The 27,542-nt window shown below is 46.1% G+C and overlaps 1 protein-coding gene across 1 annotated transcript in view; it reads left to right on the top strand.

Moving 5' to 3' along the window:
• SYT6 (synaptotagmin 6) overlaps positions 1 to 23,356 on the top strand; it is an 83,014-nt gene extending 59,658 nt beyond the window's left edge. Inside the window, exon 5 of the mRNA XM_030561773.1 lies at positions 23,292 to 23,356. The gene's annotated coding sequence lies outside the window, so the exon portion shown is untranslated. The remainder of the gene's footprint in view (positions 1 to 23,291) is intronic.
• The last annotated feature ends 4,186 nt before the right edge of the window (positions 23,357 to 27,542 follow it).

Raw genomic sequence — 27,542 nt, 5'->3', positions numbered from 1 at the left:
CTGATGGTAGGTTGCTGCTACAGCCTTCAGCTTTCCATCTACCCCATTCCTGAGTCTCACTTACTCCACTCTGGCAGTGTAACAGGGCTGTGGTAATACATGCTGGGCCTGATTCTCAGTTCACTTAGATTTTCTGACCTTCTCTTGACTATGCGTTATGGAGCTGTAACATTCCTGTTCATGATAATGCTTTGGGTTATGCCTCCTGAACCCTTTCTCCTTTGCTAACCTGTCTCTGGCCCATTTTAGTCTTGTCCAGTGACTGTGAAATGCCAACAACTGCAATGGCAGTCATTGCAAACCACCATCTGGGATGTGTCTTCTTTACCTGCTCTTTCCAGAGCACTTGGTCACCATGCATGCCTCTTCTGTTGGCTTGAGTGCCCTGTTTCTAGAACTCTTCTTATATAGAAGGTAGCGTAGGCAATAAGGCTGGAGAGGGGATTATGGGCTAGCCCCAGAGACACCTGAGCATTTGGCTTTACAGTTACAACCCCTGCTGATCTGGCAGGACAGGAGGATGCACAATGTGTGTTTCTTGGGTACCCTGGAATGTTGGTGTAGAATACTAGGGAAGGAAGTAGCAAGATGACACAATAATTAGTTGTGATTCTTCTCTCTGTTTATCAAGTACCAAGGGACCAGTGAGACATTAATCCACTCCTGACCGAGCTGAAGCAGATAACAGATTACTGGTCTCTTGGCTACACTTGAGAGTTACAGCGCTGGTGGTGGCTTTATAGCACTGTAACTCACTCCCCATCCACACTGGCAAGGCACATACAGCGCTGTATCTCCCTGGCTACAGCGCTGCTTGTACTCCACCTCCATGAGAGGAGTAAAGAGTAGCGCTGGGGTGCCAGTGTAAACAGGGAATAATCTTAGTACACTGTAACTGACCTCCGGAAGCTTCCCATAATCCTTTTAAGTAAAGATTACTCTTTGTTTTGTTGTGATGCCTCTATTTTGTTGTCAACTCCGGGCTCCCGGAGCTGCTTATCTAAAAAACCAAACACAGCTACTGTTTGCTGTGACTGAGCAGAGGCAGGCAGGGGGGCTGCCTTTGGAATGCCTACGGCTAGTGTTTGCTTGAGAAGAGAAGCAGCGCGGCGGGCGGGAGGTTCCGTTTTGAAGCGGCTGCTTATCTGGTCTGTGAGGAAAAAAAGCTGTTTGCTTTCAGTGAGTGAGAGGGAGTCGGAGAGGGGGTTGGAACGTGCAAGGCAGCTGCTGACACAGTGTCAGCTCCAAAAATCTACACTCTCTCTCCCCCATGCTCCCTGTCACATTCCACCCACCCCTTTTGAAAAGCACGTTGCAGCCACTTGAATGCTGGGATAGCTGCCCATAATGCACTGCTCCCAATGCTGCTGCAGATGCTGCAAATGTGGCCACGACAGTGCGCTGGTAGCTGTCAGTGGACAGACTGCAGCACTTTCCCTGCTCAGCTGTATGAAGACAGGTTTAACTCCCAGCGCTGTACAGCTGCAAGTGTAGCCATACCCTGGGTGGCAGAGGAAACCAGAGGGAGAGAGGCTGTAATTTATCAAAACAGTGACCACTTCCTCCAGGAACTAGCTGTTTGGCTCCCTTGGAACTGGGGTGGCAGAGGAACTCCAGAGCTTGCTTCAGCCCTTAAGTAGCTTTCACTAATGGTTTGATGCAGAAATGTAGCTACTAATTGCACAGTTAACTACTGGTCCCACTACAGCTAGTTACTTTCTTCTCCTGTGCCTACATTTACTCTAGCCCTATTTACTCTAGTGTGTGCATCGGGTCAGTGTACAGGGTCATACAAGTTCCGGTTCTGTGACTAGTTCAGCAATCTCATGCTGTGTAATTGTGCTCATGCTACTAGCAGTTTCTATACTTAAGAATTCTGCCACATATGGGTCTGGTCTGAGACAACCTGAGTTGCTAACGAATCTGTGCTCCCTGGGCTTATAAAAGTAGGGGCTGGGCAAAGGCAACTCACATCATAAAGATCCAGAGGGAGAGAAGTTCCCTGGCTTGGGGCTTTTGCATGCAGCAGGACAGCACGTAATCCCTTTGCGTATGTACTGACTTCCTGAAGCAAAAGGCAAAGCTGAGAATGCTCCAGGACACAGCCAGTATGCTTTTGTTGATGGGATAAAACTGTGTGGAAATGGGAAATAAGCATGAATAACTGTCCCCGATGTCATATGGACAAGCTCATATCTATGACTTGCAGCACATTGCTATAAGAACTCTTTTTTTGTTATATTTGCAACTGCACAGTTTGGTCCCCTCCTAGCTAGCATACACAGAAAATTGAAAATAATGCAGCATGCTTCCAAAGTGATTCTTGTTTTGCATGTGTCTTGTACTGTTCTATTAAACTGCTGCTCTGTGCCGCCCCAGAAGTGGCTGCATTTTGTAGTGGTTGATATATCCCCTGCCTATCTCTCAAAGATTGTGTGAGGCTCAGTTAATATTTATGTAGCACTTTATTTTTGCTGAGGATAAAAAGCGGAGTGTGGAATATTAGATGAAGGGCAGGGCTTTTCCATTCAGACATGCACAAGATGTGTAGGGGGAAGTGCCTTTGAGAGTTTGCCTGGAGCACTGGGGATGGGCTAGGGAACAGATGCAGACCTCTAGGATTACATTTGATTCTGGTCTAGGGGGCCTCATTCCAGATTTTACTAAGCATCACAAACCCACAAGCAGAGCTGGCACTAATGGCCTCCTTACTGGCGGCCTCAGAGGAGAGACTAAAATTTCAGTGTACTATGGCAACTTAAGTCTCCTTTCTATCACCGCTTCATGGAAACTTCCCCTGTATTCCCCCCCCCATGGCTCACTATAAGAGTTCCCAGGCAATCTCAGACCTCCAACCATCATCTGCCTGGGCACTGGGCAGAGACACCTGCCCCTCTCTCTTCTGACTGAGGGGTTGTAAGGCTGCACAGCTTCCTGCCTTACACTATGATAGCCCCAGCAAGCCAGTCTGCGTAAAGGCCAGCACCTGATCTCTGCTTTATGTCCATAGGCTGCAAACTGTGTGTTGCCAGCAGTTACAAGTCCCCACACGGCTCCTTCTAACAAGCACATTTTTTTCCCTTAAGAGAAAAGCATTACAGCAAACACAGAATAGAACCTAGGTCTCCTGAATCCCAGTTCTGTGCTTTATCCACTAGGTCACACAGCCTCCCAAGTGTAAAGTGGGAGTGATTTGCTCATGGTGACACAACAGGCCAAGGGCAGCGTGAGGACTAGAACCTAGAGCTCCTGACTGCCAGTCCTGTGGCCGCCCCATTGGCCCACACTGCCTTCAACAGGGCACTCAGCCCACAGCCTGAATAGTCACTGTAACAAGTTCAGTACAAAGTCAACACCAAGCGGCTTGTACATGGCTGCCAAGAGGATTCAGGGGGCATGGGGCAAAGCAATTTCAGGGACCCCTTCCATAAAAAACAGTTGTAATACTCATAGACTCTAAGACTGGAAGGGACCTGGCGAGGTCGTCGAGTCCAGTCCCCTGCCCTCATGGCAGGACCAAATACTGTCTAGACCATCCCTAAAAGACATTTATCTAACCTACTCTTAAATATCTCCAGAGATAGAGATTCCACAACTTCCCTAGGCAATCTATTCCAGTGTTTAACTACCCTGACAGTTAGGAACTTTTTCCTAATGTCCAACCTAAATCTCCCTTGCTGCAGTTTAAGCCCATTGTTTCTTGTTCTATCATTGGAGGCTAAGGTGAACAAGTTTTCTCCCTCCTCCTGATGACACCCTTTTAGATACCTGAAAACTGCTATCATGTCCCCTCTCAGTCTTCTCTTTTCCAAACTAAACAAACCCAATTCCTTCAGCCTTCCTTCACAGGTCATGTTCTCAAGACCTTTAATCATTCTTGTTGCTCTTCTCTGGACCCTCTCCAATTTCTCCACATCTTTCTTGAAATGCGGTGCCCAGAACTGGACACAATACTCCAGTTGAGGCCTAACCAGCGCAGAGTAAAGCGGAAGAATGACTTCTCGTGTCTTGTTTATAACACACCTGTTAACGCATCCCAGAATCACATTTGCTTTTTTTGCAACAGTATCACACTGTTGACTCATATTAAGCTTGTGGTCCACTATGACCCCTAGATCTCTTTCTGCCATACTCCTTCCTAGACAGTCTCTTCCCATTCTGTATGTGTGAAACTGATTGTTCCTTCCTAAGTGGAGCACTTTGCATATATCTTTATTGAACTTCATCCTGTTTACCTCAGACCATTTCTCCAATTTGTCCAGATCATTTTGAATTTTGACCCTGTCCTCCAAAGCAGTTGCAATCCCTCCCAGTTTGGTATCATCCGCAAACTTAATAAGCGTACTTTCTATGCCAACATCTAAATTGTTGATGAAGATATTGAACAGAGCCGGTCCCAAAACAGACCCCTGCGGAACCCCACTTGTTATACCTTTTCAGCAGGATTGGGAGCCATTAATAACTACTCTCTGAGTATGGTTATCCAGCCAGTTATGCACCCACCTTATAGTAGCCCCATCAAATTGTTCTTTCCTAGTTTATCTATAAGAATATCAAGCGAGACTGTATCAAATGCCTTACTAAAGTTTAGGTATATCACATCCACCGCTTCTCCCTTATCCACAAGGCTCGTTATCCTATCAAAGAATGCTATCAGATTAGTTTGACACGATTTGTTCTTTACAAATCCATGCTGGCTATTCCCTATCACCTTACCACCTTCCAAGTGTTTGCAGATGATTTCTTTAATTACTTGCTCCATTATCTTCCCTGGCACAGAAGTTAAACTAACTGGTCTGTAGTTTCCTGGGTTGTTTTTATTTCCCTTTTTATAGACGGGCACTATATTTGCCCTTTTCCAGTCTTCTGGAATCTCCCCCGTCTCCCATGATTTCCCAAAGATAATAGCTAGAGGCCCAGATACCTCCTCTATTAACTCCTTGAGTATTCTAGGATGCATTTCATCAGGCCCTGGTGACTTGCAGGCATCTAACTTTTCTAAGTGATTTTTTACTTGCTCTTTTTTTATTTTATCTTCTAAACCTACCCTCTTCCCGTAAGCATTCACTATATTAGACATTCCTTCAGACTTTTCAGTGAAGACTGAAACAAAGAAGTCATTAAGCATCTCTGCCATTTCCAAGCCTCCCGTTACTGTTTCCCCCTCCTCACTGAGCAGTGGGCCTACCCTGTCCTTGGTCTTCCTCTTGCTTCTAATGTATTGATAAAAAGTCTTCTTGTTTCCCTTTATTCCCATAGCTAGTTTGAGCTCATTTTGTGCCTTTGCCTTTCTAATACTATATTCTTGTATTAGTACACTATACAAGAATATAGAATACTATATTCTTGCAGGGCCCCCTACGGGGCCCGGGGCAAATTGCTCGTGTCTGGCCTATGCAGAAGTCGAGCTGGAAGCATGTAATGGTCCCAGAACTCCATAGCAACGCTACTGTCCTGCTGCCCCTCAAAGGCAGGCCCTCCTGCAGGCCCTGTCAAGCTCAGCATAGCTACAGCCTCTCTGAGCAGCAGCACAAGGCCAAGGCTGTCATGTTCGTCTAGCAGCTGAGCCAATTATGCCACATGAAGGTTTCTGTCATTCCCTCCCCTCCCCACTCAACTGTATTAAGAACTTAAAAGTTTACTGGCTTGTGTGCTGTAACCTGAGGGGAATCTGGGTCCTTAATATTCTTAGATAAACAAAACCTTTGGTTTCTATTAAAAGCTTTGCCTATTGACTTTGTCACTTGTCTACAATGGTTTTCTTCTCTGGGCTCTAAGCATCCCTATGCAGAGCAGAAGCATTTGCCCTGACCAATGGAGGAATAGAACATGGCGCAAATGGCCTGTGTATTAGAGGGTATTTCTACACTACGGGATTATTCCGATTTTACATAAACCGGTTTTGTAAAACAGATTGTATAAAGTCGAGTGCACGCGGCCACACTAAGCACATTAATTCGGCATTGTGTGTCCATGTACCGAGGATAGCGTCGATTTCCGGAGCGTTGCACTGTGGGTAGCTATCCCGTAGCTATCCCATAGTTTTCGCAGTCTCCTCCACCCATTGGAATTCTGGGTTGAGATCCCAATGCAAAAACAGTGTCGAGGGGGATGCTGAGTAAATGTCGTCACTCAATCCTTCCTCCGTGAAAGCAACGGCAGACAATCATTACGCACCCTTTTTCCCTGGATTGCCCTGGCAGACGCCATAGCATGGCAACCATGGAGCCCGTTTTGCCTTGTCACTGTCACCGTATGTGTACTGGATGCTGCTGACAGAGGTGGTACTGCAGTGCTACACAGCAGCATTCATTTGCCTTTGCAAGGTAGCAGAGACGGTTACCATCCCTATTGCACCGTCTGCCATTGTAAATTGGCGATGAGATGACGGTTATCAGTCGTTTTGTACCGTTTGCTGCTGTCATGAGCGCTCCTGGCTGGCCTCGCTGAGGTCGGCCGGAGGCTCATGGACAAAAATGAGAATGACTCCCCAGGTCATTCCCTTCTTTATGTTTTGTCTAAAAATAGAGTCAGTCCTGCCTAGAATATGGGACAAGTGTACTAAAGAACCAGAGAGTACAGCCGCTCCGTGTCAGAGCCCCAGAGATCCCACAGAAATGATGAGCTGCATGCCATTCTAGGGGGTGCCCCTGCAACAACCCCACCCATTGCTTCCCTCCTCCCCCAACCCTCCTGGGCTACTGTGGCAGTGTCCCCCCATTTGTGTGATGAAGTAATAAAGAATGCAAGAATAAGAAACACTGACTTTTTAGTGAGATAAAATGAGGGGGAGGAAGCCTCCAGCTGCTATGATAGTCCAGGCAGGACATTAAAGGGTGGGGTGGGGGAGGAGCGCAGCCTCCCGCTGCTATGATAGTCCAGGCAGTACAGAATCTTTTCTTTAGACATGAAAGGGGGGGGCTGATAGAGCTCAGCCTCCAGTTGCTATGATGAGGACGGTTACCAGCCGTTCTGTACCATCTGCCAGGAATGACCGGGAGTCATTCCCATTTTTACCCAGGCGCCCCCGGCCGACTTCACCGAGGCCAGCCAGGAGCACTCACGGGCTGATGATGACGATGGATAGCAGTCATATTATACCGTCTGCCACCGGGAAGGGGATGCTGGTATTCAGCGCTGCAGCACCCCATCTACCAGCAGCATGCAGTAGACATAGGGTGACATTGAAAAAAGGCAAGAAACTTTTTTTTCCCTTTTCTTTCGGGGGTGGGGGGAAGGGTGTAAATTGACGACATATACCCTGAAACACTCGGGAAAATGTTTTTGACCCTTCAGGCATTGGGAGCTCAGCCAAGAATGCAAATGCTTTTCGGAGACTGCGGGGACTGTGGAATAGCTGAAGTCCTCAGTACCCCCTCCCTCCCTCCATAAGCGTCCATTTGATTCTTTGGCTTTCTGTTATGCTTGTCACACAGCACTGTGCTGTGGACTCTGTATCATAGCCTGGAGATTTTTTCAAATGCTTTGGCATTTCGCCTTCTGTAACGGAGCTCTGATAGAACAGATTTGTCTCCCCATACAGCGATCAGATCCAGTATCTCCCGTATGGTCCATGCTGGAGCTCTTTTTGGATTTGGGACTGCATCGCCACCCGTGCTGATCAGAGCTCCACGCTGGGCAAACAGGAAATGAAATTCAAAAGTTCGCGGGGCTTTTCCTGTCTATCTGGCCAGTGCATCTGAGTTCAGATTGCTTTCCAGAGTGGTTACAATGGTGCACTGTGGGATACTATCCAGAGGCCAATACCGTTGATTTGCAGCCACAGTAACCCTAATTTGACATGGCAATACCGATTTCAGGGCTACTCCCCTCATCGGGGAGGAGTACAGAAATCGGTTTAAAGAGCCCTTTATATCGATATAAAGGGCTTCATTGTGTGGACGGGTGCAGGGTTAAATCGGTTTAACGCTGCTAAATTTGGTTTAAATGCGTAGTGTAGACCAGGCCAGAGACATTTTAATATGGTTTGTATGATACGTTTGTCGTGCCTTGGTAACAGCTGTCATTCCTTCACCTTTATATTCAGGATGAATGTTCGCTTCGATTAGACAAAATAACAAGATTGTTCTGTGCATTCCAAATAGTTGCCAGTTGTAGCTGGACATATTCCTGGAGGTTTCATCACATGACACAATCTTTAATTAATTCCAGAGGACTACAGGACAACCCTGGAGGGTTGGCAACCCTAATTCCAAATCTTTCAGTTAGTTTGGCTGTTTTAAATACTTAGGAGCTGTTTTTAGACTTTGCTCTTTGTCTCCTCCCAAGGAAGAAGCATTTTATGGGAAGGGGAAGTCCTTCCTGCAGGCACGGTACATTGCATTGAGTATTATTGTTTGTCTGGCATCTGTAGGTGAGACCAAAGAAAACCAATTGGAAGGCTAATATTCGGGTAGGTCCAAAGAAAGCTGGATTAAAGTTTCTGGGGTTTTAGGTTAGATTTCAATTCCACAGCATAAGAAGGACTGAGTGGTTTATTGAATGTCTGCCACCATGCACGATGGCAACCCAAGAGCTTGACAGTCTCAGCGTTTTGAAACACGAGCGTTTGTTTCCTTCCCAGCTGGCCTGAAATCAGGAATCTTTGTGACATTAAAGAGCCAAAACACAGTATAACAATGTGGGTTGAGCCAAAGTCAATCTGTATTTCCTAGGAGTGAAAGACGCTGGGAATGAATTACTACCCCAATCACCTTGATGCAGTGGCGGATTAACAAATCTGTCATCCCTAGACCCTCAAAAAATTACCACTCCCCCGCGTGCCAGCTCACCTCCACTCCCTCGCGGCAAGCCTGGGAGGGAGGGGGAGAGGAGTTGTGGCGCGCTTGGGGGATGACGGAGGTGGAGTGGAGGTGAGCTGGGGCAGGGAGCGGTTCCCTGCCCCCCACCCCCAAGAGTTACTCCCCGTGCCTGCCGACCCCAGCTCACCTCTGCTATCCCCAGAGTGCGCTGCTACTCGCTTCTGCTCCCTCCCTCCCAGCGCTTTCACGCAGCAAGCCTAGGAAAGAAGTGGAAGGAGGGAAGTGCGGCGTGCCTGGGGGAGGAGGCGGGCTGGGGATTTGGGGAAGGGGCAGAGTTGGGGAGGGAGAGGGCGAGCAAATTTGCCATCCTAGGCCTAGGCCTAGGCCTTGTTGGTCTAGGCGATAATACGCTGCTGCCTTGATGTCTCTCTTTCTGTCGCATCAGAGGTGCATTGTCCTGTGCAGGCAAATGACAGACTATGGCATGGGACCTAGTCCAGCACCGATCAGGCCTACAAGATCTCACACCTCACCAGTGCCTATAGCATAATAGAGGGCAGTCGATAGGTATGGTACATGCAGGTGAGCCACAGCATCCAGGGTGACTGTACTGAAAGCAGAGGAGGAAAATCCAGAGTGGAGAAGCCCAGACTAATGAGGTGAAAATCGGTAACAAAAAACTCCTAACACGTTTTCTGCCACAGTCTTTTGGCAATTTTTTTTGTTTTTGGTTTTTTTGCGGGGGGGCCTTGCCATAACAGTACCTAGCTCTTAGAGCATTTTTCTTCAGTAGATCTTAAAACAATCATCATCACTAACGTATTTATCCTCACAAAACCCCTGCCATAAATGTGACCCACTAAGAAACCCTCCAGCAAGGTTGTGCGGTTAGTTGAGTATTTGGTTTGGGTGGAGTCTGAAACACTGGGGGGAAAAACTTGTTTCAAAGTGGACATGTTTCAAAGTGTTCAATGAACAGAAATGTTGGAAAAAAGTTTTGTCGTATTGATGGGAATGTTTTGGTTGAGCCCAAAATGAAATTTTTCATTTAGATTTCAAGCTTTTTATAATGTGTTAAAATGTTTTTTAAATAAAATTGAGGAAATTTTAAAATAAAACATCTGTCCAAAATGAAAATTCAACAAGTTTTTTGGTTTGGAAATGCCAAAATGAACCTTTTTTGACATTCTCGTTTTTTTTTTAATTTACTTCCAAAACTGTTTCCTGAAATAGACCCAAATTCACAAATTGTTTTGGTCGACCTGAATCTGTGTTTTCTGATTGAAAGTTTTGCCCAGCTGCACCCTCCAAAGTCATCTCTTGCTTGAGGGCAGGCTGAGTTTTGCTCTGACTACTAGGATGACCAGATGTCCTGATTTTATAGGGACAGTCCTGATTTTTGGGTCTTTTTCTTATATAGGCTTCTATTACCCCCACCCCTGTCCCAATTTTTTACACTTGCTGTCTGATCACCCTACTGGCTACGCCAATGGAGTGAAACAATTAGGTAGGAGCTCTGCCTTGGTTATCACATTAGACAGCCACAAATCCAAACTTTTGGGATGCAGTCAGCTCCCTAAGTTGAAGTGCCCACATTCTGTATTGTCTTTTCCTGTCTCTGCTCTGTATTCCTGGAGCAGAGGAAACAAATGTCACATGCTTGGCAAGGGAAGATATAGTAGTAGCTGGCGTAGCTTGACTGTACAGCATATAATTTTCCTAATGGTCTTCATTGGGCATTACATGTCACTTCATTTCTGTATAAGCAGCAACAAAGGAAAAGACAAGTGCATTGGTTGTAACGAAGAGAAGTAAGTGTTGCACTGTGAAGGGACTTGCGTATTGCTTGGGAGGCAGAGAGGGGTTCACCTAAGCTGTGGCTCGGAGCTGTAGGATAGGAGTCAGGCTACTTTTTATGTCTGTTCAAAATATTCAGAATTAGAAAGGGGAAATACATGGCAGGGGCACATTGATACACATTCCATTATGCCAGGCATCATAATATAGTGCCATTTCACTGCAAAATTATAGAAGGGGGGGAGAGAGAATAATAGGCTAGCTTAGTGAAACTCCTGGGTGTATCAGTTTTATCATTCATTCAACCAAATTCTGTCAGGTTAATGATCAACTACTTTCTCCTTCAATGTTATCTTTTCTTCCAGAATAAAACATTTAACATACACCAATTAGAGCTGTGTCCCTCACTTCAGACCTTGATCCTGGAACAAAAATATTTGAGTTTAGAAATTAGCTTTTATTACAAAAAAGGTTTGTTTTTGTTCCAGGCAAATGGCTGGCTGGATGCAGATTGTTAGAATGCCAGGCTGTCAGGTTGCAAGATTTGTCTGACTCGTACACATACTGCAGACTCTTCAGTACTTTCTAAACCAAGGCAAAATTCTTTGCTTGGAGCCTTTGCCTGGAGTTCTGCCACCCCCATCACTGTACCAAAACCAAATTGTTTTGAAAGAGCCTTCCAGGGCAATGTCCATTCTGAATTCAGCTCTTCATCCTGTTAATGAATTAATTCACATTCAACAACAAGTGGCTTCTGAATGCTCTGGGCCCATGTCACAGATCAGCGTTTCCCCCACGCTGCAGTGGGCTTGCATTGGAGTGAACCCTGCCCATCACACTGTTAGGGGGGGATTGTGTGCCTTCTCTTCGTTCGACTGGGTTCAAGTTTGTTGCCTCGGCCTACATCGCTTCCACCCCCGAAGCGCATCCCCTCGTAGGTGGGAATGAGGAGTCGGACTCGGAAGTTTAGGTTTTCGGCCAAACTATTTCGGCCAGGGCACGGGGGCATGTTAAGATAAGTTCCTGTCTGCATCCTAAAAGACTTGCCCATACCGGTATTGCCCTGGCCTCTTCCTTTGTCAGTCAGTGTTAAAGGCATTCTGAACTATATGCATTTCCTCACCTTTTGCGGGCGAAGCCAGACTTTCAGGCACCTGCTCCCCTACTTGGTGTAAACTTTGCTTGTACCAATCAGAAACGAACACACACAGTTTTTGGGCCCCGTCCCCTATGACACTTCTATGATGTCATAGTGGGTATTTTAGGCTGCTCTGCCATGTGCAGGCAGAAGAGGAGAAAGAAAAACGAATCCTGTGTACCTTGTACACACCCGTAACCGAGCCTGATCACCTCGAAGCCTCTCTCAGCTCACGTGTTTTAAGCAGAGTTTCTACGTTTGCCGGTCGTTATGAGTTGGTTTGTATTCGTAAATATTGGTTATTACTAAATGCTGCATCCGTGTTTATAAATATTGTTTACTGCATCTTTGTTTATAAATATTGTTTAATAGTAAATACTTTAGCCATTGTATGTTTTAAGTTCCATTAACCCTATTAGCTAATCATACGCTGCTCCCCTACACCTTGTAACTATCCCCAATAAAACTTTTAATTAATTAATTTTAGTTGTGTGCATGCCTGCAGTTTGCATCGTGACCCAGACCCTCCTTGCATCCCTTACCTATACAGTCTATTGCCACGTGCAGCCTGGTAAATAACAGGTCTGCATTTTTCTTTCGCCCCTAAAAGTACGTGGCAATCTACACCCTCACTCAAAGTGGCGAATGTGATACCGAGTGTGTCCACTTGTATTACACAGGCCAGAGGACTCCCTGATGGGAACAGATCTGTTAGAAAACCATCTCATCTTGGTATATAGACTTCCAGTGATAGTGAATCCACCACAACCCTTGGTACATTGTTCCGATGGTTAATTACTCTCACTGGTAAACATTTGCACCATATTTCCAGTCTGAATTTGTTTAGCTTCAATCTCCATCCACTGGATCTTGTGATACCTTCATCTACTACATTAAGGAACCCTCTATTCTCAAATGTCTGCTATCCATGTAGATACCTGTAGACAGTGTTCCAGTCACCCTTAACCTGGTGAGCTCCTTTCACTATCAGGCATGCTTTCCAACCCTACTGTAGTCTTGTAGGCTCTCTTGAACTCTGCAATTTTTCAACATCTGTCTTGAATTGTGGCTATCACAGCTGAACACAGCATTCCAGTAATGATCACGCCAGTGCCAAATACAGAGAGAATATAGCCTCCCTGTTCCTACTCAGTATTCCGCTATTTATACATCCAAGAATCATCTTAGATCTTTCAGCCACAGTACTGCACTGGAAGCTCATGTTCAGCTGATTATCCACCATGAGCCTTAGTCTCTTTGAGTCCCTGCTTCCCAGGATAGTCATCCATCCTGTAAGTATGGTCTGCATTCTTTGTTCTGTGAGGTATGGCTTTACATTCGGCAGTATTGAAATGCATATAATTTGCTTTTGGTCAGTTTCCCAAGCAATGCGGATCATTCTGTATCAGTGATTTCACCTTTTTGTTATTTTCAACATCCTCAGTCTTTGCCATCTGCAAACTTTCAAAGAGTGTCTGTGTTTTCTTCCAGGTCATTGTTATCAATGTTAAATAGTATAGGGCCGAGATCCAGTCCCTGAGGGATCCTGCTAAAACACACCCATGTAATAATGTATTTATATGTCTGTTCAGTTTTTAATCCATTTAATGTGTGCCACGTTGATTTTTGTATTTTAGTTTTACTCAAAATGTCTTGTACCAATGCAAGTCTAGGTATGTTCCATCAATTCTCTTACCTGGAGTGGCATCTGAACCTATTTCTTCTCTTTTGTTAGACTGACTCAAGCCCCATTCCAGTAGCTAGCTCTGCCTTCTAGGAAGGTCTGGTACAGTGTTATATAAGGTTGATTCCTGGTGATGTACAATATGGTGCAACATAAAGGCAAGGAGCCTAGAGCCTACACGAGGAAAATTACCAGAGTTATCAGTCTGGCTTATGGCCTTGAAATCCATAAAACTGAAAACTAAGGGCTGAAGTGCTTCATGTTTGAGCTCCTGTTTGCCAGGTTACCCCACGACCACTCTTTAAATACCCTCCCACACATATATATGGGGGGGTCTGGGGAAGAGATGAGGCTCTTGTCTCTGCATTCCCTGCCTTTGGGAATTAAAGAAGCTCCTTCACCCTGTTAGCATTTATTTTTTAAATAATAAACCAAGTCCCCCAGAGCAGCATCTTCTCTAAGGCAGCTCCAGCTGGACCTGCTTAGGCTCCTGTGATGCAGTAGGGACTGTCTGTGTGGGGAGTGGGAGAGCAGGGGAGGACTTTAGGGGATGGACGATGCCAGGGCTTGTAACGTGAGCTAGGTAAGGGAGGGGAAAGGTCAACACCTTTGCCCGGGAAGGGGACAAAAGGAAGGGAGCGGCAGGAGGGAAGCAGTTTGAGTTTGGGATTGGGGCTGTGTGGGCGGAATTCAGGGTATCCTAGCTAGGATCCAAGCACCCTGAAAGCCCAGAAGGACTCGGTGGAGGGGTCCTGACTGTGCCTGCAAGCTCTGCTGTAACCTGTGTTCCTGTTGTCCAATAAACCTTCTGTTTTACTGGCTGGCCAAGAGTCACTGTGGGTCCCAGGAAGAGGGGTGCAGGGCTGGACTCCCCCACACTCCGTGACAGCTCCTTACAGCGCAACAACCTACTGGAAACTTGATGGCCCATTATGATCATCGGGGGCATAATTAAAATGACAATGGATAAAAATGGGCCAAAGGACAGCCACTTGGAGGGTGAATGAAGTTCTGTTGTTGCCTGGTAACATCCACTCACGTTCTTCATCCCAAGTGATTGAGCACGGGGAATGCCCTTTCCATCCCCCACCTGGACCTGTTTGCCGTGTGGAGAAACAGAAAGTGCCAGGTGTTCTGCTCTTTTCAGAACCACAGCCACGGCTCCATAGCGGACACCTTTCACGTCCTGAGGATCGGTCACCTGTTCTAGGCATTCCGCCCTTCCCTCTCCTACACAAGGTCCTCCTCAAGGTCCAGCAGGACAGGGCTTCAGTGACCCTCAGAGCTCGCAGGCCCACGGTGGTGCACTGGTTCACCACATTGCTGAACATACAGTATCAGTAGACAAGCTGGTAGCCCTTCCTGTGCTCCCAGACCTCATCACGCCAGACCACGATCAATTACAGCACCCCAGCCTGGAGTCCCTCAACTTCCTGGCATAGAAACTTCCTAGCTGAACTCATTTGAACTGCAGTGTTCAGACTCTGTTAGGGAAGTTCTGTTGGGGAGCAAGAAGCCCTCCACTCGCACAATGTACTGGTAAAGTGGAAGTGTTCCTTCATTTGGTCCCTACAGAAAGGTACCTCCCTGCAGCAAGCCCCTATTCCCCTTGTGCCAGACTACCTTCTGTACCTGAAACAACAGGGGTTGGCGAAATCATCTGTTAAGGTGCACCAGGCTGCCATCTCAGCCTTCCATCCAAGCATGGTAGTTAGTTTGGTCTTTGGACATCCCATTTTTGATCGGTTTCTCAAGGGCTTGGATAGGCTTTATCTGCAGTTGCGGCAGCCCATTCCCCAGTGGGATCTCAACCTGTTCTCTTTAGACTTATGGGGGGCCCCCTTTGAGCCTATGGCGACCTGCCCTCTATCCTATCTGTCCTGGAAGGTGTTTTTTCTCGTGGCCATGACCTCGGTCAGAAGGGTCTCTGAACTCAGAGCACTGACATCCGAGCCCCCCTACATGTTTTTTTATAAACACAAGGTGCAGCTACACCCTCACCCAGCGTTCCTACCCAAGGTAGTCTCACACTTTCATGTAAACCAGGACATATTTCTACCGGTATTCTTTCCTAAACCTCTTGCCGGCAACAGAGAGTAAGTGATCCATTCTCTAGAGTTCAGGTGCGCCCTAGCCTTCTATACTGAACCCACAAAGCCATTTCGTAAGTCACCACAACTCTTCATTGCAATCGCCGAAAGGATGAAAGGGCTTCCCATACTGTCCCAGTGCATCTCATCATGGATCACGTCCTGCATCAGAACATGCTAAGATTCCAGCCCCAGCATTGATGGCACACTCCACAAGAGTGCAGGCTTCTTCTGCCGCATTCCTTGCACAAGTCTCTATTCAAGACATAAGCAAGGCAGCAATGTGGTCTTCCATCCACACCTTCACATCGCGCTATACCATCACCCAACAAGCGAGGAATGATGCAGTCTTTGGCAGGGCAGTCCTGCAATCAGCACCTCAGTGAACTCCGACCCCTCCTCCGTGGAAACTGCTTGGGAGTCACCTATTGGAATAGACATGAGCAAACACTCAAAGAAAAAATGGTTACTTACCATCTCGTAACTGTTGCTGTTTGAGATGTGTTGCTCATATCCATTCCAAATCCTGCCCATCTCCCTCTGTCAGAGTATTCCAGCAAGAAGGAACTGAGCAGGCGGCGGGTCAGCAGTGTCCTATACACACTGCCATGAAGTCATCTATGTGGCCTCACTCCTGTCATGCCCCCATTCCAACCCCTCCCCAAATCCCCGGCCCCACCTCTTCCCCACCTCCTCCCCTGCTCCCAGCATGCCACCAAACAGCTGTTTGCTGGTGATCTGGGGGAAGCACTGGGAGGTAGGTGGAGGAGTGGAGATGCAGTGTGCTCGGGGGGGGGAGGAGGAGGTGGGGTGAGGCGAACTTGGTTGCCACCCACTAATTTTTCTCTGGGGGTGCTCCAGCCCCGGACCACCCATGGAGTTGGCCCCTATGCCACTAGGGTAAAACCTTCTGATGATTATGCATGTGGTGTGCGCACACCTATTGGAATAGACATGAGCAACACATCTCGAAGAATAACAGTTACAAGATGGTAAGTAACCATAGTTTTCTTATAGGGAAAGTGAGAGGCAGGGATGGGCCTTGCTACAACAAAGGAGATGATTTTCAGCGTCCTAAGGAAAGTATGTCTGTCTGTATGTATGGAAACAGAAATAATTCCTCTTTAGTTTCATTTTGCTTCTTCAGCAATAAGATCATCAGACCCGATAATTCTTTCCAAGCCTGCTCCCTCCCCCCCAGGGTGACAGGTCTCACTGAGCAGGTATCGATAGGGACAGTGAGCCATCAAGGCCAGCATCCTAGCACCGAATTCCGAGTGAATGAGAAACTGATGCTTTCACAATTTGCAATTCAATGTGACGCTATCAATTTGTCTCATTTAGACTCTTACCACAAACAGTGCCAGCTTTTCCAGTGATATGAAAGGTGTTAATGTGAAGGCGCACATTAATGTGTCTGATTTTTGTCTGAAAAACCACAGTATTAAGTCAGCTTTAATTGCAACTTGCTGTTAGCACACTGAATTAGGAAAGTTAAAGTGAGTTGCTCTGGTTAATGTGAGCTATCCAAGTGAGGCTGTGTAAATGCTATCCTTCCAACAACTCATTCTACATGATTGAGAAGAGAAGTTGCAGGTTACCTTCTATCCAGATGCAGAAAATCTCGTCTCTTCCTTATGAAGATCCAAATCAGGACATGGAGAAAGATGGTGTTATAAAAACTGTGCAAGAAGAAGAGAAGCTGGTTGTGCAGGGCACTTTCTCCAGGGTGAAATGTATGCTGGCATTGAGGGACAGCCAAATGCTGACTAACCACCTAAGAAGCAGTGCAGAATCCTGGTTTTGGCCCTCAGCACAGGGTGAATTTTGCCCTCTGTGAGGATCGGGGGGTTGGTGCAATCTCAAATGCTAAATCAAAGTGACTCTTCCAAGGAAGGCCTCCGGGTGTTCAGAAAAACATTCCTCTCATTCTGTTCATTCTTTGCATGCTGTTCTGGGCCTGCAGTCAACCCCCTCTCCCCCCCTGGAAGAAGGAAATGGGCTTTTTGGGGAGTCTTAACAGATGCCCTATATTGGACAGTTTGTGTTCTCTGAAGCAAACCCTGTAAACTAGGAATTCATGAGCCAACAAAGGCCAAAAATAAAGGGCCTTTCATTTTCACATCTCTTCCAGAAAATATCCTGTCTTGCATCAGGTGTTTCCACAAGTACTGCAAAGAAACTATGTAACGGAGGCAGTAAATTCACATTCTGTAGGCATTTATTAACCCTAAACATTCACATACAGTGGTAAAATCCTGTTGCTCACAGGATGTAGTGTGAGCTGTGCAGTGTGCAGTGCTGTTGAGAAAGGACATCGGCAGTAATTTATAGACTGTTTTTAGAATCCGAGCATGGAGTGGCCAACATCCCTTGGCTTTGACATCATTTCTAATAATCCCTTCCTGTGACTGTTGCCCACAAATACACTTTTCTGTGTCTCACAGCAAGCTCCTCCAAACTGCTCAACTGAGAGGCTGAAGGTTGCAAATATTCTCAAAATAAAGTAATATGTTTTCCTGAATGGACTGAAAGGTGTTTGCCTGTGTCCTGTGCTCTCTTCACAGCTAAGGGCTGCTCACGATATCCAGGGCTGAAGGTACCCCTAAAATCAATAATGCATCTTGTGGAGTCAGGGGCTACACAGTATGAGTGAAGGTGCCAGAATCTAGTCCTGCATGTACTTAAAGGGAACAGGAAAGCTGCACAGAATCTCAGAAATCTCTACCTGCATCAACTCCATCAAACTGAAGTGAAAGCATCACTTTGGCTGGGTCTGTTCACTCCCTTTGGATCTGGAGAAGTCATCGCCCTGTCTTGGGCATCAAAGTCAGTTTATTATAGTCTCACATAAGACACCTCTATGCCCATGCTTGCTGTTCTCTCATGACATACCACTGCTCTTCAGAGTGAAAAACAAACTTCTTCAGCTCAGATACATACAATGGAAGGACACCACAAACACAGCAACCCCGAGAAGAAAGCAACCACCCCAGAGTGTGTAGCATCCCACCATGCTTTGGAAACCCAGAGGTATTTGTGCAGAGTTCCCTCTGCACCCTGCTAGTCCAGGTGGGCTTGGAGCCTCTCATCAGGAGACACCCATTAAATAGGATCACTGCATTTCAGAACAAACCCCAGTTCTGCACTGGAACAGCTGGAGTTGGCATTCCCATCAGAGCTTCCCTGTCCACACTAAGAATTTGAGTCGTGGTCTTTTCCACAGAAATATCCTCAGATGTTCTCCAGCTGGCTGCTGCTTGTATTCAGACCCACAAGTTTCTCCATCACTCGAACAAATATCAGTCACTGATTTTTAGAAGCAATGGACACTCACATCACTTCTCCTGCTGTCTGCATTCAGAAGAGGAAAAACTCAGGCTGTGGCTTTCCCTTGTATGTGGTCTTTAGGGACAACAGGATTTTAAGTTAGTGATGTCTTAGGATGCATCCATCCAAAGGAAGAGGAATAGACGCAGTTTCTGGAAGCCAAACTTCAAAGTTTGGCAAAATCAGTCCTTGGAGACTCTTGTCAGTCTGTACCTTGGGGATATGCCAGCTATTTGGGGCCCTGCTTTATTGCTCAGGGATGTACCTCCTAGGTGCTAGACACTTTCCAAACACTCCAGACATGGTCCCTGCTTCAAGGAGCTCACAGTGTAGGGGAAGGTCAGTCCGAGGAAAAGCTTTCCAGGTTCGTTGGCCCAGAGCAGCATTCCAAAAGCCAATGGAAACGCTCAGAACAGCGATTTTCTTTTTAGCGCACCCTTCACATCATGGTTTCTCAGCACTTTGCAGACAATAACTTTATTAAGCCTCACAGCATCCCTGGGAGATGGGTCCCTATTGTACTAACGGGGAAGCAGATGTGCTCACTGTCTCAACTACATCTAGGAACTACCAATATGTGAGGCTGGCTGTTGGGTCCACACCCGCTTTTAAACTAGCCTCTGCAGATTTGGTGATTTACTTATACTATACTGTTTTATGGTTTGGATGTGGACTTGCAGCCTCTGCCTCCTCTGAATGCCAGGCTCCAAGTCTTGGGGATACTGGTGTCATAGGAGGCAATGGCTCTGGTACATGTTCTTCTGCCTTGTTTAGCTCTGCTGGCTCAAGTCTCTTCTCGAAAGAAGCATTGGTTAGGTGAGGTTACAAATGAGTCTGAGTGTCTGATGAACGCATCCCAGTAGCTCTGTTTGTAGCCAGCTTCCCCACTTGTGACACTTAGCTTGATACATAGGGGCAGATGGCCCACCAGCAAACCCCTGCAATGCTAAGGAAAGAATGCATGCTTTTGGCAGAGCAAGCTGTGCTGGAAAGAATAATGTTTGGAGGTCTGCATCAGCTCCCTGGGTCTCTTAATTTGCAAAGCATCTCCTCAGTTGTGAGTTATTTAGTATGCTCCAGTTTCACACATTACTGTACAATAAGGATGTAGTGGATCCAGAAATGTCTCTAATTCTCTATAGGACCCAACACATGTCATTGTTGCAACTCTGTTTTTCAACCACCAGAATCCTCTTCATATCATATTGCCTTCCTCCCCTGGCATGGATTGTCAGCAGGGCTGGAAACCAGGAACTTCAGAGCTGCACCAGACTTCTCACTGCTTCAGCTAGAGAAGCAGCTTCATTCAGAGTCCAAGGCCAGCATGGACCATTGACCTTCTGTCTCACTCCTCCATATCGCACAGGCCAGAGACCTGCCCCATAATCCTTCTGAGATTTTAAAATTGCCTGTGATGGAGAATTCACCACAACCCTTGGTAAATTGTTCCATGCATAATTACTTGCACTTTGGGAAACACATGCCTTACTTCCAGTCTGAATCGGTCTGCGAGATTGAAGAGCCCATTATTAAATATTTGTTCCCCATGTAGATACTTATAGATCATAATCAAGGCAGCCATTAACCTCCTCTTTATTATGGTAAATAGATTGAGCTCCGAGAGTCTAACCCTGTAAGGCGTGTTTAAGTGGTAGCAGTAGTAAACTGTTGCCCTCTAGTGGCCCGGCCACTAGAGGGGAGATGTTGCCATTCTGCCAGTTCTATACTGCTCCTCCCAAGATAACTGAGCTCTTTTGAACTCTACCAACAAATCAGTGCTGCTCCTGAAAGGAGCCAAGACAGCAGGCTTCCTTCTGCCTCTATTCTGAGCCAGCTCCCCCACCATCATTACTAAGGAGCAAGAGCCTTTGAAAAGCTAATTACAATCTGGAAGTCCCAAACACAATGCTCTTCAGAAATTAAATTAGAAGCATTAGGCTGTTGATCAAGTGCATGCTCCTCTTCATGCCCAACATATGGACATCTTTCTCTCTCTCTCTCTCCCCAAATCTTCTTCAGAAGTACACTTTGCCATGCTGTCTGGAGTTGCCAGGGCGACTACTCTCCAATCACATAAAGCCTCTCTAGTTGGGATAAAAAAGAGGCCAAAACTTATGGTGCCCCTTTACAAAAGAGCAGATAGACAAGGGGAGCCAACAGGCAGATTTACTGTCTGGCAATTTCCTCAGCAGAGGAAGGTTAGGTTGGAATTTAAAGGCAAAGTGGAAAAAAGCTAAATACTCAGAGATGAGAGCTTGTCAGGCTCTTTGCTCAGTTCTGAGTCCCCATTCTTTGTATTTGCTGAGAAATCTCATTTACCCCATCCATACCTATAGCAACTAATGAACTCTCTATCTGTGCAGGTAAGGGTTAGCTGGATGTAGCCAGTGGACATGTTCACATCCTGTTTCATGAGCATAGAGGTAGCAAGATTTGGGTGTCTTGGTGTTTAGACGTAGGGAATGAGCAGAGTCCAGTAAATGGAAGAGAAGCCAGGGAAGATCTGTGATTGAATGATGATTGTCACATTGGCAGCCCTTCCCTGAGGTCCTTTAGAAGCACTGTCTGCAAATGGATAGTCTTTCCACTAGCAGCCATGAATAATGCAGCATGATTGCAAGAGTTGATTAGAATGAACTATTCTGGTAAAACCCTCTGCTGGGAATTGGGTTCCGTTGTAGAAATACTGTGCATTAGGCAGCCTAATACGCTCATTCAGATCAAACCCAAGCTAAGTGTAATGCTGTGATGTGCACCTGATGGCACCTTGCTGAGCAAGGAGGAGTGGTGGTGTTCTGTAGGAACCACCACCACACTGATACGGGGGCAGTTCCGTGGCTGTGTGAGGAACAATGTCCCAGCTAATAGCAAGTTTGCTCATGACACCCCAACGAAGTTCTCCAAATGATACAGCACTAGGGCAAGATGATATTCCAGGCCAGTGAAACCGAATCAGGAAGGCAAATGAAAATCACCTTGCATCACATCCAGAGGGTGGTATGTGAAGGATGTTCATAATGGCCTGTAGTCTGTGCTTTTTTCCAGGCTGTCCACGGTGCAGCTTCACGTCAGTTAATGAGATTGACAAACAGCATAATGTGCAGCAGTCCTGCCCAGGATAAGCAGTGTGAAGGGTCACTGTCACGGTGACGGGCATCTCCCCATCTGTGTGGTGAGGGTACTGGATGAGGTATAAGAAGACCTGGGTTTTATTCTCAGCTTTGCCACCGAGCTGCTGGGTGACCTTGGGCAAATCACTTCCTCTCCCATTCTGTGTTCATCTTGTTTGTTTAGACTGAAAACTTGTGGGGAAAGTGCTGTTCTGACTAGATTCATGGGCAGCACAATGGGGCCCTAATCTTGGCTGGGCCCTCCAGGTGGTGCTGCAATGCAGCGTATGGATAGAGTCTGAGGCTGCGGCCTAGGGTCCTAGGCAGCATCTCATCTCAGTTAGAATACAGGTTGGCCTGGCCTGAGATTTTTAATGGCTGTATAATGGCTGCCTCTTCATGTCGGGTGCTTAGCGTGGGGTTTTGTACAGCAGCTGGAGTCAGAAAAGATATAGCACCTGTTTAAAATGAGATTTCGGAGTTGCTGACTTAAATACAATCCAATTTGCAAGGATTCATGAAGAACAGTGAGGCTGAACTGATAGTGTTACCTTTGCGCATCCACCGTCCCTCCTAAATGTGGGGGTCCTGGCTCATTACACTCCATAAATGATTTAATTAAGTTGGCAGGGCAGATGTGTAAAGATGTGTCCGAAGAAAGGGAGGGGTTCCATCGCCACCTAGAGGAAGTCTAGTGAACCTCGTTCAAATGGCTGTGGAAAAGCAACGTCCGGGCAGGTATTTACCACAATAAGTTGAGTTGACTCATTGTTGAGAAACTAAAAATAAAACCAGTGTATGGGTCTGAGCAGTGGTGGTAGGGGGGTGGGGGGAATCTTGACCCTTTTGTATCAGTTAGTAAAACAGAATGAGAGAGGCAAGCTGGTTCAGTTGAAGAAAGTCTGAATCCTGGGCAAAGGCTCAACTTCCTAAGTCTCTGCCCACTAGCCAAAGAGGTCTGTATACTGAAGCATTGTTGGAATCGTGGTATCTGCCTTGCCCCTTACATATTGATATGAGAGAGAAACTTGGGATATGTTGCAGTTTGAGCAGGAAGCTGACTGGTTTCTTTTTCATAAGAAACCTCAATTGATCAAAGAATATTTGCAAAACTAGGATTTTTAAACAGGGCTGACTTCCCCAACAGATATTAACGCAGGAAAACAGGAGGCTTTCTAGACCATGGTATCTAATTCAGGGGCACCACTAGCATTCAAAATGCATTCCCCAGAAGTGGGTTTCTGGGGTGAGAGAGAAGTGAAGCAGTTCTGCAGAGTGAAAAAGGAAAGAAAGATAAGAGTCAGAAAATGCAAAGGACAGACCTTGGTGCTTTGCTAGTTCTTACATACATCTAATGCTCTGTCTTCTCTTTTATTAAAGGAAAGCGTGGACCTGGGAGAGATCATGTTTTCCCTTTGTTATTTGCCAACTGCAGGTCGCCTCACCTTAACAGTCATTAAATGCAGGAATCTTAAAGCTATGGATATTACTGGCTACTCAGGTACGTGTGCATTTGCTTAAAGAGTTAGTGTCGTTCCCTTTACTTCCCCCACCTGGCAGCTTGCTGGCTTTGATGCTGTGCTAGTTTGTGATGTTGCTGAGGTGCCCTGACAAAGGATGTGGGGTGTTTGTGTGCGCACAGATATATGGAGCTGTACTCACAAAGCTTTAGACAATGAAATTAACTTGGAAAGCCAGCCCCAGGAGAGCGACAGGGGTGCACGACCCTCTCCGGAGCCACGCTCCACTTGGCCCAGGGAAGTGAGGAGGCAGTTACGGTTCCTAATTCTCTGCTGGGTGTGCCACGCTGCATCACCAGTTACAACAATGCAGTACTGGCGGATTGGAGCTCGGACACGTCCCTCCAGCTTCTCTCTGCACTCCTGGGACACTGGGAGCTGGGGAATGATGCAGGCACTGGCTCCAGCCGCTTTATGCCAGCAAGGGCATTCCCCTCCACGGAGGGAAATTTCTGCTAGCCACTTGCTGCCAGAATCTAGCCGTTTTGCCTGAATAATCTGACCTGTGTGAGCACAGGCATGTGACTGGGAATTCCACTACACGCACTGCCCTAGTGCTCCAGTGTGAGAGAGTTTAATCCCTTAGCAAGGTTTCTGTGCGTTTCTATTCCAAAAACCAAAATCTTGCCTGGGAATTCATCATGCACAAACACTAGTGTTTAACATGAAAGCCAGCCAAGTTTCTTACCTAGAGGTCTAGGGAAGAACCTGAATTATTCTGACAAACCTTTTAATAAACAGTAATGCTAACTGAAGAGATCTCTGACCAAACTCAGGTCTGCTCAAATGGAACTTGCAGCAGTGTGAAATGTCTGAGAATCCCAGTTTCAGATGGAAGGTGGCTTTGTAGCTCTGCAATAACATGCTGTTTGTTCACTGGAACTTCAAAATGCATTGAGATTTCCCCAGCAGTCTACATCGCCATCAAGCTGTGCTCATAACTTAGAGGCACTCTGCCAAAACCAGCCACTGGTGGAGCAAGTGAGGTATAGCTGCCCTACCTCCTCTTTCCCTCCTGACATTTCGCACCGAGAAAAAGGGCTTTTAAATGCAGCTTCTTGCTATCAGGCCCCTGATGTGATGGCCAGTTATTTCCTCAACATGCAAACATGTCACTTAGACAATAAACTTGTATGTGCAAGTTAGGAAACTTTCCTAGAGGATGGTCCTAGAAATAGGACATTTTTGGCTAAGATACAAAGGCATTTTGCGTTATCTAATTACTGTATGCTGAATACGGGTGTCTCTCTGTCTCTGTCTCTCTCACGCATCCACTCCCCCCTCATATTGGCACTCATAGCTATGGCAGCAAAAGATCTCTGTAAGTTAAGTTCCACTCCATAGTTTGCTCTTCAGGGTGGCTGTGTTACATTTTTACTCTGTTCTACAAGTGCTGAAGCTGTCGTTTTGCTTCAGGAAATGTTTTGAGGTTGCTGTATTGTCAGATGCATTTGCAGATGCAGATCAGCTCCATTGTGCTAGGAGCTGTACAAACTCATAAGAAGACCAGGCTGTTTCACCAAAGAGCTGACAATGTAAAATGACAAAAAAGTAAACAGGGATTGAAAGCAGTGGGATGAAGGTGACAACATTCCCTCTACTTTGAAATACAGCGAGGAGTCTATGGTAGGCACATGGCACCTTCCTGAGGTAACTTGGACTCTGATGTATCAAGGATGAAACTTAATGGGGAAAAAGTACAAGGAAAGATTCTGCTACCTGAAAAATTTTCCTTAAGAGACAGAGACAGAGTTATTCTGAACTGATACAGATGGCAGTTGAACTGTCTTATTGTTGCAGAGAAATGAGTCATGGCTGCTACATATCATATGTAACTCATTGGCAAAATGTATGTTGGGTCCCATTCTATTAGTTGGTCCACTACAGGATAATAGTCTACTACTTCTACCAGCTTTATGGAGTTACTCCTTTAGTTAAAGGGGTAGAAGGCTTTACTTTGGTGCTGAAGATCCTGGTTTCAAACCCTGCTGATGACCCATGTGAGCTGAGTTATTACACATTCATTTCCCAGTGGTGAATTGGTGAAAAGAGTAGTTCTTTTGGGGCCCCTCATCCCCTTGGTCACCATGGGTAGATTTCTGTCAGGTCAAATGTCTAATAATTATTGCTATAAGGGAAATTCGAGTGGGGTTCTTGTTCATGCCATTCCTGCATTGTACAGAACATGGGTTTAAATACATTTTCTTTTTGCAGCAAAAAATGACCTGCCTTGTTTAATCTTAGCTTGCTGCTCATTCATGTTACTGAGCCCTGAGCTAGTCCTGTGGGACAGGAATTGGAATATTTGCAGGTAGAAGGAAAGGGTGGAGTTTTTTAAAATAAATTAGCTGCATGGAATGGCCTCTTATAAACATCCCACAGAGGTGGTGTTATGCATTGTATTTACCTCCTATAGGACAAAATGATCCTCCATAAGCAGTAGGTTTTTCCCTTCCACTCTTCCTCAGATCCGTATGTCAAGGTGTCTCTGCTTTGCGATGGGCGGAGGCTGAAAAAGAAGAAAACCACCATTAAGAAAAACACTCTTAATCCTACCTACAATGAGGCGATAATCTTCGACATTCCCCCAGAGAACATGGATCAAGTTAGCCTTCTTATCTCCGTCATGGATTATGATAGGTAGGTGGGAGTTTCTGGAGAGCAGAAAGAAGGGAAAATCCCATTTGGCCTGGTTTTCCTGCTCCATTCCAAATTGCCTTGGTATTGCTGCCTGGATTACACAACTGGTTTGTGTCAACATGCGTCCCATAACCATGCATTGCAAACTGTCATGTATATTTAATGCTCTGGATAATTATGTTGCTAAAAACATGAGTACAATAAACCTGATCCTTAGCTTTTAAGTCATTTTCTTCTTGAATTAGTACAATATGCCCCGTAGCTGTAGAGTGTTGAGTGCATTTCATCTGAGCCATCATCCCTGTTAGAAGGCAAACCACTTCCCCCAAAGTGGAGTGGTCAGTGTCTGAGGGATCCGTTTATTAGTGAGCGCCAAGCACCTATTCTCATGCCTCAGTTATCAGAACACGTGTCCATTGGAATCCTGTCTATTGACCTAGTCTGGAGGTCAGCCCACATACAGAATCCCAAAGGGCCTGTGCTTGGATAAAAACATCAGCATGACTGTTATTTATATTTTGGTAGCTCCCAGAGGCCCAGCTGCAGTCAGGGTCCCATTGTGCTGGGAGCCGCACACATGTTGCGAGACAATAAGATATTGTCTTGGCAGTCCATAGGAAATTTCCAGTACTTGTAGGCGGTGTGGCTGTATAGGCAATTTGCACAAGCCCTTTCTAGTCAAGATAATGATGCCACTTTCCCATTGCCTTTCAGAGTTGGTCATAATGAGATCATTGGAGGTTGCCGTGTGGGGATCAATGCTGAGGGACTGGGCCGAGACCACTGGAACGAGATGTTGGCATACCCTCGCAAACCGATCGCACACTGGCACCCATTAATGGAGGTGAAGAAATCCTTCAAAGAGGTGAGTGAAGTCACTTACTTCCTTTGACTGCGTGTGCCATGCATGGCTGAGCTGGTGCAAGGGTTGCAAAAAGCTTGTACTCTCACTTGGGGAGTTTCTGAGATGGGCTGAGTGGAACTTTTCATTGGAGGTGGACCCCAGAGAACTAGCATCTCTGCTCTAGCTTGAAATAGTTCCTTGGGCTGGCAAGCAGAAGTGGAAAGAGATGGAATTTACAGATCAGCTTGGTTTTCTTTTATGGTTTTCTTTTTATATCTGAGAGAGAACAGACAGGAAAAGGGAACACTGCTGGGATCCAGAATAAATAGCCCAGGCATACCACATTTCTACTCTTAATTTGTGCCCCTAAAAGATTTTTGTTGACTCATCCTCAAGACTTTCCAAGAGTAAACAGAGCAAGTGTAACTGCTCCAAACATCTTCAGAGAGCATTTCACTGCATCTTTGTATCACTCAATATGATAGACTGGACTTTAAAAGGTTGGACAACTTCCTGACCATCCACAAGATTTCTCTTTCCGTTGTTCTCCATTTCCTCCCCTTCCTCATGCAGCCTCCTGTTCTCCTTTGCTATATGTTTAATTTGGATGGTAAATCCCTGAGGGCA

This window comes from Gopherus evgoodei, chromosome 4 (genome assembly GCF_007399415.2).
Source record: "Gopherus evgoodei ecotype Sinaloan lineage chromosome 4, rGopEvg1_v1.p, whole genome shotgun sequence".
Classification (NCBI taxonomy): Eukaryota; Metazoa; Chordata; order Testudines; family Testudinidae; genus Gopherus; species Gopherus evgoodei.
Note: the sequence above shows the minus strand (reverse complement) of the source record. Positions and strands in the feature narration are given on the sequence as shown.